The 12,794-nt window shown below is 47.4% G+C and overlaps 1 long non-coding RNA gene across 1 annotated transcript in view; it reads right to left on the reverse strand.

The window, feature by feature from the left end:
* Nucleotides 1-8,362: 8,362 nt before the first annotated feature.
* The window catches only part of LOC146058682 (uncharacterized), a 35,043-nt gene continuing 30,611 nt past the window's right edge, over nt 8,363-12,794 (reverse strand). Inside the window, exons 2-5 of the long non-coding RNA XR_014469897.1 lie at nt 11,911-12,006; nt 10,004-10,153; nt 9,804-9,884; nt 8,363-9,422 (exon numbers count right to left, since the gene is read on the reverse strand). This is a non-coding gene — a long non-coding RNA (uncharacterized LOC146058682). The remainder of the gene's footprint in view (nt 9,423-9,803; nt 9,885-10,003; nt 10,154-11,910; nt 12,007-12,794) is intronic.

Below are 12,794 nucleotides of genomic sequence, written 5' to 3' on the forward strand. Positions count from 1 at the left end.
GAAGCAGCCGTCAAGGAAAAGGGTGACGCACCTCGGATGGAGGTGGTCGACGAGGAGGATTCCTCTTCTGGTGAGTCAGCGTCTTCTGCTTCATCAGGCGATAGCGACGAATCAGGCGCAGAGAAAAGGCCGCGCAAGCTTGCCAAGCTGGTAGCCAAGCAGGTAGCCAAGGCGGTTAGGGGCAAGAAACGCAGGCGTAAGAATAGTCCCGTAGCGACAGGGGAGGTAGCTGGGGATGCATCTCATTGTTCCAACACAGCAGTGGCCAGGGGACTTAGGAAAGGGGTCAAAGAAAAGATTAGAAAGGGCAAATTCATTGACCTTTTCACAATAACGACAGAAATGAAGAAGGATTTTGACAAAGTCAAAAAAGATTCGCACAGTGGCGAAGCCTCCTTCAAAGGGTTTCATAACTGGTTGAAGGGTTTCCTGGCATTTGCATCATCTTACCTCACCACCAGGCCGACAGAATATCAGAATGTGATCAGTTACCTTCACCTCATTAATGAGACTTTTATGAATTATAAGGGTCCGGCTTGGAGGGAATATGATGAGAAATTCCGTCTTTGTCATGAGGGTAAACAGATTATGCCGATGGGTTCTAAGCACGTCGAGATTTGGTGGGAGGTGATAGGAAAGAGCCAACCCATGACGGAGTCAGCGGGCAAGAAGTCCTTTCAAGGTGGGAAAGCGTCTGGGAAGTCTGGGGGGAAAGGGCGATGTTTCGCCTTTAATGATGGGAAATGTGACAAGGGCGCAAAATGCCGGTTCAAGCACGAGTGCAAGATATGTGGAGCAGGGCACCCAGCTAAGACATGCAGAAGTGGCAAAGCGAATAGTGCAGGAGAAGGCGCAGCTAGCGCTAAGTAAGGCAGATTCACCCATCAAGATACATCAGTTGGAACACTATTTAAGAGGATACCCTAATAAAGTTGATGTTAAGTTTTTGTTAGAGGGTTTCTCTTTGGGTTTCCGCCTCCCTATCCCCGATAATTTTTTCACTTCCACAAACAAGAATTTGAAGTCAGCCAGGGAATTGCCAGGGGTTGTTAAGACAAAGGTACAGCTGGAGGTTAGTCTGGGCAGGATGGTGGGGCCTTTTGAGACCCCACCTATTCCGAATCTGTGCATCTCACCCCTAGGGGTGGTGCCAAAAAAGGATCCAGGAAAGTTCCGACTAATACAACACCTGTCTTATCCACCCGGCAATTCAGTTAACGACGCCATTCCAGTTGAATTGGCGAGCGTTCACTATCAGTTGTTTGACGAAGTTTTAGGCCTAGTTAAAAGTTTCGGCCCCGGGGCACTGATGGCCAAGATAGACATAGAGTCTGCCTTCAGGCTCCTCCCGCTGCATCCTGAGTCTTTTAGGTTCATGGGCTTTAAGTTGGAAGGGGCGTTCTATATTGACAGGTGCCTGCCCATGGGCTGCTCGATTTCCTGTTCATACTTTGAGAGATTCAGCACTTTTTTACAATGGTGCATTCAAAATGAATCAAGATCCAAAGGGGTTGCCCATTATCTTGACGACTTTCTCATTGTAGGAACAGGGGGCGAGGAGGCATGCGGGAGGACGCTGGGCGTAGCTTTGCGAGTTTTTGAGTCATTGGGCGTGCCCATAGCCCATGAGAAGACAGAAGGGCCTGTGACAGTCCTGTCATACCTAGGTATTGAAATTGATACTGGGGTAGGGTGCTGTAGGCTCCCAGCTGACAAGGTTGAGAGACTTCAGGGTTTCATTCAGGACTGCAGGGCTAGGAACAGGGTGCAACTGCGAACCGTCCAGTCCTTGTTGGGTTCCTTTAACTTTGCTTGTAGGGTTATTCCTATGGGTAGGGTTTTCTGTAGGAAACTGGAAAGGGCCACAGCAGGAGTTAGGAATCCCCACCATTCTATTCGCCTGGGTAGGGAAATTAAAGATGATTTGAGTATATGGCAAGAATTCTTGCACCACTTTAATCATAATCTGATTTGGCAAGCTGAAGCGGCCTCGAATGGGGAGCTGCAGCTGTTCACAGACGCAGCGGGGTCGTTAGGTTTTGGAGCCTACTTTGAAGGGGAATGGTGTTGAGATGGCTTCAATCTTGGATAGACAGGGGATTCACTGGGAATATGTTATTGTTGGAATTGTTTCCCATCATTGTGGCTGTGGTACTGTGGGCGGGACAACTAGCGAACAGGAGCATAGTTTTCTGGTGCGATAACCTGGGGGTGGTGCATTCAGTTAACAATCAAAGGGCTTCGTCCCCAGAGGCCCTAAGACTGTTGCGGCACCTTATTCTAGTTTGCTTGAAAAACAACATCAATTTCAGGGCCAGACATGTACCAGGCGTGGAAAACGATATCGCAGACGCTTTGTCGCGATTTCAGTTTACTAGGTTTCGTGAATTGGCGCCAGCAGCAGCGGAAACAGGTCTAAGATGTCCCAAATCTGTCTGGCAGGTAGTAGAGCCGGCATGACAGAACTAGCATGCCGGTCACTAGCACCTGCTACCCGCAGATCTTATGGAAAGGCATGGGAGGATTGGTGTAATTATCAGCAGCAACCGGAATCCAGGGGTAAGTCAGTGGATGACTGCCTCCTAGCCTTTGTATGGGAACACTTTAACAACGGACGGTCCAAGTCGGCTATGGCGGCGGCTTTGGCAGGGATAGCATTTCACAGCAAATTGCGCAAGGTGCCAGATCCTACTAAATCATTCATCATCAGTAAGGCAATGAGGGGTTGGTCGCGCGTACAACCGGTACAACCGGATAATAGGCGTCCCCTGGATGAAAACAAGTTAGGAGAACTATTGGCTGTGTTATCCAATGTTGCAGATAATGAACCGGAGGTAGCGCTGTTTAGGGCGGCTTTTGCTTGGGCGTTTCACGGGGCGTTCAGAGTTAGTGAGTTAACAGCGCGCAATAAAGGGGTTAACTCGGGGATTCTTAAGGATGACGTGGTGGTAAGCAAGGAGCAGGTGTTATGCAGGCTAAGAAGGTCAAAGACTGACCAGCAAGGCAGGGGCACCTGGATTACGCTTAAGCCACACGTCAACAAAGTAATCTGCCCGGTTGCGCTAACTCTAGAATATGCCTCTGTAAGGCCCAGCGAGGCGGTTCAATTTTTGGCCCACGCTAACGGGTCACCGCTCACAAAATTTCAGTTTACTGCAGTTATGAAGAAGGGCTTAGCGGCAATAGGGCTGCGTCCAGACGATTATGGAACACATTCATTCCGAATTGGCGCAGCCACTGCAGCAACGGTAGCAGGTTTGCCGCCTGAGGCTGTCAAAGCAGTGGGCAGATGGAAGTCAGACAGTTTTAAAAAATACGTGAGAGTTAATATGCTTTAAGATAGAGTGTGTAGAGGTTTTAAGTATTAGCTTAAGTATAGTATGCGCCTGTTGCGCGGGTCCAAAAACGTAAAGTTTACAAACGGTTGGGGAACGACTAGCGTTCCGCAATCGGAGGTGTGGGGTGAATTTTTTGATTTTTCCTCCAGAATGCGCCTAATTCAATCTGGCCCCACCTTACAGGCCTTTCTGGTGGTTTTTTAAGTTTTTCAACTCCACTTGGACCCTAGCTTTATGTCATTTATAAGTTGTGAAATATTACAGTATAAGTTGAATACTAACCCCTAGGTTTTTCCTTCCTTTGCAGCCCCATCCCCCCCCTTCGGTCCCTTGGGGATAGTTTGGATAGTAGGGCACTCCTACATATTCTGGGCAGAGAAGCACTTAGTAGCTAGGAGTTCGCCAGTGCTGGCCACTGCGAAAGCTGTAAGATGGATTGGGGTGAGGGGCCTTCTATGGAAGAACTTGACAGGCCTTCTACAGAGAGAAGCTAGCAAAGGGGACAGGCCAGATGTTTTGATAATACATCTGGGAGGGAATGACCTAGCAAAGACTACTGGCATAGCCTTGAGAATCAGGATGGAGAAGGATTTAGCTGCTTTGTTGAAGAGTTGGCAGGGTCTACGGCTGGTATGGTCAGATATCATCCCCCGGTTCTCCTGGAGAGGAGCACATAACGTAGAGGCAATAGAAAGGGCAAGGAGAAAACTAAATCACGCCTTAAGCAGGTTTGTGGTGTGTAAAGGGGGAGTGGCTGTCAGGCACCCCGAGATTACAAGAGAACACCCGGACCTATACAGGCCTGATGGGGTGCACTTGTCTAAGGAAGGAATGGATATCTTTTTGAGGGGAATTCTTAAGAGATTGGGCTAGCAGTTATTAGAGCGAATAGAATTGTTAGGGGATGGCGGGGCAATTGGCACTTGAGGATGAGTGGTTAGTGTGCCACTTGCTGTGGCGGGTCGGCACCCTCGACCAGGATTCTAGAAGGGCGTCAGGTGGTCCCTGCGCGGTATTACCCCTCGCCTTGCCAGGAGGGCGGACGAGCCTCGACTCAACGCGGTGGGCGATGAACATTTAGGCGAAGATGTTCACGTCAGGCCTTAGAGGCGTGGGGATGTCCGCGCAGGGCGGGCTGTGCCTTTGGTAAGGGGTGTTTAAGAGGTTGGGAGCGACCTGGTCGTTGCCCGGAGTAACACCCCTGAACGGTCTTCGGTCTCAGGTGCCTGGTCCTTGCCATCCCCTTTTAAAGGGGTTATACCAGTTTCTCTTGGTCTTTAATAAATAATTATGACCGTTTAAACTGAGCTATTGGTGTCGCGTCTTTATTTTAGATAAGTTGTGTCGGTGTGAGTTATTTCTAGGCCAAGGTATGATAAGGTTAGAGTCACAAGCAACATAATTCTCTAGGCTACTTAGGTGGAACGAGGGCTGTATAAGCCCAAGTGAAATTAAGAGACTGTGAATTTGAGCTGGGTTAAATAAAGTTGTTGAATAATGACCAGGCATAGAGGGAGGGGTTATTCAGGGCGGGAAGCCCCACCAATGGGGGTCCTGGGGGGTGGCACCCTGGAGCTAGGGTATATAGTCCAGGTAGCAAGCCTGAATCCCCCTCCTTGATTTTTGATCCCCACCCTCCCTTCCCTTGCACATTAAGGCCTTGCCTTAAAAAATTTCGATCTAATTGGCAATTTTAGAATTGGCGGGTCGGCACCCTCGACCAGGATTCTAGAAGGGCGTCAGGTGGTCCCTGCGCGGTATTACCCCTCGCCTTGCCAGGAGGGCGGACGAGCCTCGACTCAACGCGGTGGGCGATGAACATTTAGGCGAAGATGTTCACGTCAGGCCTTAGAGGCGTGGGGATGTCCGCGCAGGGCGGGCTGTGCCTTTGGTAAGGGGTGTTTAAGAGGTTGGGAGCGACCTGGTCGTTGCCCGGAGTAACACCCCTGAACGGTCTTCGGTCTCAGGTGCCTGGTCCTTGCCATCCCCTTTTAAAGGGGTTATACCAGTTTCTCTTGGTCTTTAATAAATAATTATGACCGTTTAAACTGAGCTATTGGTGTCGCGTCTTTATTTTAGATAAGTTGTGTCGGTGTGAGTTATTTCTAGGCCAAGGTATGATAAGGTTAGAGTCACAAGCAACATAATTCTCTAGGCTACTTAATACACAGACTATGTAAATCTTAGCAGTCATTATGGCTATGTTGCTGACAGATTCCTTGTATGAGTACAGAAATGCTTCTTCTCACCTCTATACCTCATGTTCCTAGTGTGATGTTAGTAGGGGATAAATCTATGCAGCGCCAGACACAGTAAATGAAGGTGCCCAGGCTCATTATTACAGTGCGATCTCTTATAACAAGACAAGTTTGTTACCTTTATCCAATGCCTGCTGTCATCATGTCATAAGTAAAACGCTTTGTTCTATTGATGGGAATCGAACCCAGGTCTGTTGCGTACATGGTGAGAGACGTAACCTGATGTGCCACAGAAGCTCACCAAGTAGTGTCTGTGTTTAGAGATACTTAAACATTGACAGTGTCTCCAAACTCCGCCCATTTCCTGTAACTGCAGCCAATCCCACAGACGGTGCAAGAAATTATGCAAATAATTAAAATATGCTCCTGTACGCACAGGCTGCTTCAGATAGTTGCTGGGTATTGTAAATAATAAAATCCAAAACCCATACAAAGGAGAAGACGTATCTATAGCAATAAACAAAGTGAGGAACTAAAAAAATAACAAAAATAAACATAAAATAAAACTCTCCCTCATATAAAAGAGTTCTGATATAAGGAGACATAAATACCAGAGCGCCAGGTTGTTGGCTGTGTGCATTTATAACAATTGCTGGCTTTCCTGTTCATTTTCCTTTGGCCGGTGAGAAGAAAAGAAGATGTCGTCCCTGTGTGTCTGAACCTGCTGCCGGAGTAATGTGACACCCTCAGCCACAGTCCCTGATGTGATGTATATACCGATGGAGCACCTCTCATTCAGCGCTGGGACTCGCTAGGATTCCACCGCTGGCGAGATGGTGCTCCATGTGACTGGGACGCATGAGTGTCCCACACACGAACGTCCCAGTTTACAGGATACGCGAACCCTGGCGGCGGCGGCGGCGGTGGAGGCTAGCATCGGGGAAGATTTATATTTAATGTATGAAAACCATCCAGACAACACGGATAAAAACTAGACCGCATTCACCGTATGCGTGTCTGTGCACAGAAATATAGCAAAAGTCCAAAATAACTGAGTAAACAATCCAAAAAAAAGGCCTTATACAGTCCATATAAAAAAAAGGTACTTGTTTCCTATCTGGGTGCCCAGGTTTTCTACGTACGGCACCGTAATGAAATCGGATCGCATCGCATCGTACACATACACGATATTGAACGATGCGATGCGATGCGATCCGATTCGATTTCCCATAGGAAACAATGTGAAATGGCTCAATTTAGCCAAATTATCATAGGAACAATAGTAAATGGGCCAAAAACACCCCTGAACATTGAAATGTCCCCCCAAAAGTAGTTGACGCCACCCCGCCATCAACGTGAACCCGAAGCGTGGCGAGCGCAGCGAGCCCGCGAGGGGCGGCGTTACGCGTCCTCCGACCTTTTCATGCCCTACTATCCACTAGGGCGTGGAGTGAGAATAGAATAGTGTGGCGAGCGCAGCGAGCCACCGAGCCCGAAGCGTGGCGAGCGCAGCGAGCCCCGCGAGGGGACGCGGATACCTTCACAGTTATACGCGTCCCCTCGCGGGCTTCCCAGGTGTCCATGGCGACGCGGACACCTGGGAAGCCCGCGAAGGGACGCGTTTACCTGTGAAGGTATCCGCGTCCCCTCGCGGGGCTCGCTGCGCTCGCCACGCTTCGGGCTCGGTGGCTCGCTGCGCTCGCCACACTATTCTATTCTCACTCCACGCCCTAGTGGATAGTAGGGCATGAAAAGGTCGGAGGACGCGTACCGCCGCCCCTCGCGGGCTCGCTGCGCTCGCCACGCTTCGGGTTCACGTTGATGGCGGGGTGGCGTCAACTACTTTTGGGGGGACATTCCACTGCTCTGTGGGTTTTTTTGGGGTTTCTGGCCCATTTACCATTCTTCCCTATGCTGATTTGGGTAAATTGATCCATTTAACATTGTTTCCTATGGGAAATCGAATCGGATCGCATCGCATCGCATCGCATCGTTCAATATCGTGTATGTATACGATGCGATGCGATCAGATTTCTCTACGGAGAATAGCATGGTGCGCAATTAACTTAGTGGGCGCCCAGATAGGAAACAAGTACCAAAAAAAATATATAAAGAAAGTAAAAAATAGAAAAAAACATTTAAAAAAAGGAAAGTGTTTAAAATTCCTTCATACATACAATCAGTGGCTAGAAGGTAGGTGATGGCTGCTCACACACTGGATCCACCAACGCGTTTCGGTCGAATTACCTTCTAGCCACTGGTTGTATGTATGAAGGAATTTTAAACACTTTCCTGGTGAACATCAGTGGTAATTGCTCAATTCAGAGATTTCTTGATCACAGATAGAAGGCCCAACGCGTTTAGTCAAATCATGACTTCATCAGGGGCAGAAATTGCAATCAGCAGTAACTATGAATGTTCAGTACAAAAAAGACTTAGGAGTCAGGTGTCTCAGAAATAATCCGGTAAGCTTCCAGCAATCAGAAAAAATAAGGGATTTTTCTAGCTTGGTATAACCAATCAAAGATATTTGCCAGATGTGATAGAATCCTCAAAGCAAATTGGCAAGGATAAGAGCAGTCACATACAGCAGGGGTTCACCATACCGGCGCCCCCCTGCTCCCGGGCCGGAATCAAGTCCCAATCCGCCCCTGTGCACACATTCCACTGAGGCAGCTCCTCTGTAATATTCTCCTTATGCATGTGGCACCTTTGTCACCTTCATTTTAAAGACTTGCTTCATTGTTAAATAAAATATACAGTATTTGAGACTGAGACATAAATGTAATATACAGTAAATAACATTTTATTTCTTTGGCATACATTCTTAATTGTTCTGTTATCTCTGATATTCAATGAATACAAATATACTTCACATATTTTCATAAAAGTGTATTTGTAATGATGAAAAGTCCTCAGATGCCAGGAAATAGCTTTTTATGCACTGTAATAGGATCACTATAATATAACAGGTAATAGCAGTAAAAGCCGCACACGCAGATGTAGAAGTTTGTAGATGTACAGAGCATAAGAAGTTATTATAGAAGTGGTGGAATCCCTGAGACATTGGAGGCAGTCGCTACCTGGCACCAGGTGTCATAGGGGCACCAAGAAAGAAAGAAGTGGGGGGGGGAGGGCGGTTTGAGCTAGGAGTTTGTTTCTGGGTACAATGCAACTGCCAAGAGACAACACAACAGCGGGAGGTATACAATATACACAGACAACGTGGAGCACAGTGTATATTACTTTACAGATATTGGTTTTGGGGCATACTACAATTGTTCAGTTGATGGACAGCTTGGGGAAGAAGCTTTTTAAGCTTCTAGTTGACTTTACAGGAATAGCTCTGAAGCGTCTGCCAGATGGAAGCATTTTGTGCAAGACGTGTCCAGGATGCAAATGGTCTTCTACGATTTCCAACACGTTTCTTGATCCTGGACAAGTACAGATGCTGAACAGGGGGGAGGTTGGTACTGATATTTTCAGCCGTCCTCACCACCCTTTGTAGCCTGCGTCTGTCCCCCTCACTGGTGGATCCATACCAGACTAGGTGAGGGCCACTTATATCTTTGAGGTGGATCAACACCAGTCACTCAACACTTTCATGACCACAGACATTAGCGCATTTGGTCTGTAGTCATTTAGGGACGTGATAGATGATTTCTTAGGGATCGGGACAATGATAAAACATTTGAAGCAGGAGGGCACCTTGCGCAGGTCCAGTGAGGTGTTAATGATCCTGGTGAATATGAGGGCAAGCTGGGCAGCCTCTGTGTGATCAGCCGATGATGCGTTATTGTTCTATGCGGGAGCAGAGTTGATGAGTGTGTATAACGAGTCTCCTGACCTTATTGATAATGATCCCCCTGGTGCACACATCAACACTCTAGGAAACAGAATAAGAATCAGGTTAGTTGGATACAGAAAGCAACAACATGTAATCTGTCTCATCCTCTCAGAATCTGGCTGGCTGTGGAAATCTGCTGATACTGACATCGTGCCTCCTTAACATTTTAAGATTACTCATCAGGACTCATGCACTCCCAAAAGGGGTGTGGCTTGTGAAAAGGAAGTGTATCCTTACAACAATGCTGCAATTGCGATCCACACCCACTTTTTTCACATCACTATGGGGGCGTGGCCAACGCTATGTGAGCTTTACTCAACAGAAAGATGTACGCATGTCAGGCCGAGAATCAATGTGTGTACCCAGTACTAGGGGACGGATGTTAGATAAGTCACATTACATACTGCACACACATCTCACCTTTTCATCTCTCACAAGGTCCCGGAGCGTGGAGAAGTAATCTCTTATTCCCTTACTGATACCAGGACGAGTTCTCATACTCTGAAACAGAAAATGACAAATAAATCCTCTGGTTCCTACAGTCTGGGTCTGATGCACAACACACAATAATGACTGTAATTATGTGATGGGAACACCAGGTGGCAGTATCATACACTTACACAGTCTGGTAGCAGCCCAGTACGGCTATGTACGATCCCCATTATCTTCTCCACGTCTTGCTGTTTGTACTCAAGCACTTGGTAGTGACAGTAGATGAATATGGCGACTTGTTCCATAACTTCATTAACAATGGCGGCTGCGTCCTCCTTCTGATGGCAGATGTACAACTGTATAAGTTACTGTATTCTGTGATGTGCGAGGAACAGATCTCCCTTCTAGATGCTCTTCAGTAGGTGAAGAGTATGGGGCCTTTATAGGGATAGCTACTAGTGTATGGGGGCCTTTATAGGGATAGCTACTAGTGTATGGGGGCCTTTATAGGGATAGCTACTGGTGTATGGGGGCCTTTATACGGATAGCTACTGGTGTATGGGGCCTTTATAGGGATAGCTTCTAGTGTATGGGGCCTTTATAGGGATAGCTACTAGTGTATGGGGGCCTTTATACGGATAGCTACTAGTGTATGGGGGTCTTTATACGGATAGCTACTAGTGTATGGGGGCCTTTATAGGGATAGCTACTAGTGTATGGGGGCCTTTATAGGGATAGCTACTAGTGTATGTAGCTACTAGTTATAGGGATAACTACTAGTGTATGGGGGGCCTTTATAGGGATAACTACTAGTGTATGGGGGCCTTTATAGGGATAGCTTCTAGTGTATGGCGGCCTTTATAGGGATAGCTACTAGTGTATGGGGCCTTTATAGGGATAGCTACTGGTGTATGGGGGCCTTTATACGGATAGCTACTGGTGTATGGGGGCCTTTATAGGGATAGCTACTAGTGTATGGGGCCTTTATAGGGATAGGTACTGGTGTATGGGGGCCTTTATACGGATAGCTACTAGTGTATGGGGGCCTTTATAGGGATAGCTACTAGTGTATGGGGCCTTTATAGGGATAGCTACAAGTGTATGGGGGCCTTTATATGGATAGCTACTAGTGTATGGGGCCTTTATAGGGATAGCTACTGGTGTATGGGGCCTTTACACGGATAGCTACTAGTGTATGGGGGCCTTAATAGGGATAGCTACTAGTGTATGGGGGCCTTTATAGGGATAGCTACTGGTGTATGGGGGCCTTTATACGGATAGCTACTAGTGTATGGGGGCCTTTATAGGGATAACTTCTAGTGTATGGGGGCCATTATAGGGATAACTACTAGTGTATGGGGGCCTTTATAGGGATAACTACAAGTGTATGGGGCCTTTATAAGGATAGCTAATAGTGTATGGGGTCCTTTATAGGGATAACTACTAGTGTATGGGGGCCTTTATAGGGATAGCTACTTGTGTATGGGGCCTTTATACGGATAGCTACTAGTGTATGGGGGCCTTTATAGGGATAGCTACTAGTGTATTGGGGCCTTTATAGGGATAGCTACTAGTGTATGGGTGCCTTTATAGGGATAACTACTAGTGTATGGGGGCCTTTATAGGGATAACTACTAGTGTATGGGGGCCTTTATAGGGATATCTACTAGTTTATGGGGGCCTTTATACGGATAGCTACTAGTGTATGGGGGCCTTTATAGGGATAGCTACTAGTGTATGGGGGCCTTTATGCGGATAGCTACTAGTGTATGGGGGCCTTTATAGGGATAACTACTAGTGTATGGGGGCCTTTATAGGGATAGCTACTAGTGTATGGGGGCCTTTATACGGATAGCTACTAGTGTATGGGGGCCTTTATAGGAATAGATAATAGTGTATGGGGGCCTTTATAGGAATAGATACTAGTGTATGGGGGCCTTTATAGGGATAACTACTAGTGTATGAGGGCCTTTATACGGATAGCTACTAGTGTATGGGGCCTTTATAGGGATAGCTTCTAGTGTATGGGGGCCTTTATAAGGCGTGTGGGCCGCACCCCCCTAGTGACGCCACTGGTGAAGGCGCCCAAACCTACCTTTGAGTAGATAAATAGGGATTTGATTTGACGGATGTCTTCGGACGGATCTGTGCGATTGCACTCAGTGGTTTGAGGAATTTTGCTGCCTGAGATCTGTAAAGGAAAAGAAAATTTTAGAAATGCAATGGCTGAAAATGAAGCTTTGGGTGTAGCTGGATGCCCAGGGCCTAATTCTAATGCTGATGCTGTCACACACACACAGGGACCATGGGCGATGTTCTCGCACTAGACCAACTGACGCCTGACTGCACATATGCTGCATTCACAATGGACATGCCCCAACAGGGCTGCCATCAGGAATTTTAGGGCCCGGGACTCATTTCATGTCCGGGCCGTAACATTTGTCTTGACGTCTCATTTGGAGTTGGCGGCCCGTCCGTCCCGATGCTACACCTCACTAATATCAGTACTTGTAACAATAACTTTCCTCGGGCCTGCCCGGTGTCATCCGTCCAATCACAGTTGGAGAGCGGCAGCCGATTGCTGATAGAGGGCAGAACAGGAAATAATGTATTTACTGTTTATTTTCCGATGGCGTTAGAGTTTGCGTTTGAGTTAGCATTTCCGTTAGAGTCATTGGCCCGTCCCGAGCCGTTGGTTTATTTTCCGATGGCGTTAGAGTTTGCGTTTGAGTTAGCATTTCCCTTAGCGTCATTGGCCCGTCTGTCCGTCCCGAGCGAATGGTTTATTTTCCGATGACGTTTGAGTTTGCGTTTGAGTTAGCACAGGCATTCCCAACCACGGTCCTCAAGGCACACCAATAGTGCAGGTTTTGTAGATATCCAGGCTTGAGCACAGGTGACTTATTTAGTATCTGAGGGATTTTGATTAAACCATCTGTGCTGAAGCCTGGATATCACTGAAACCTGCACTGTTGGTGT

This window comes from Crinia signifera, chromosome 2 (assembly GCF_055691185.1).
Source record: "Crinia signifera chromosome 2, ASM5569118v1, whole genome shotgun sequence".
NCBI classification, from domain to species: domain Eukaryota; kingdom Metazoa; phylum Chordata; class Amphibia; order Anura; family Myobatrachidae; genus Crinia; species Crinia signifera.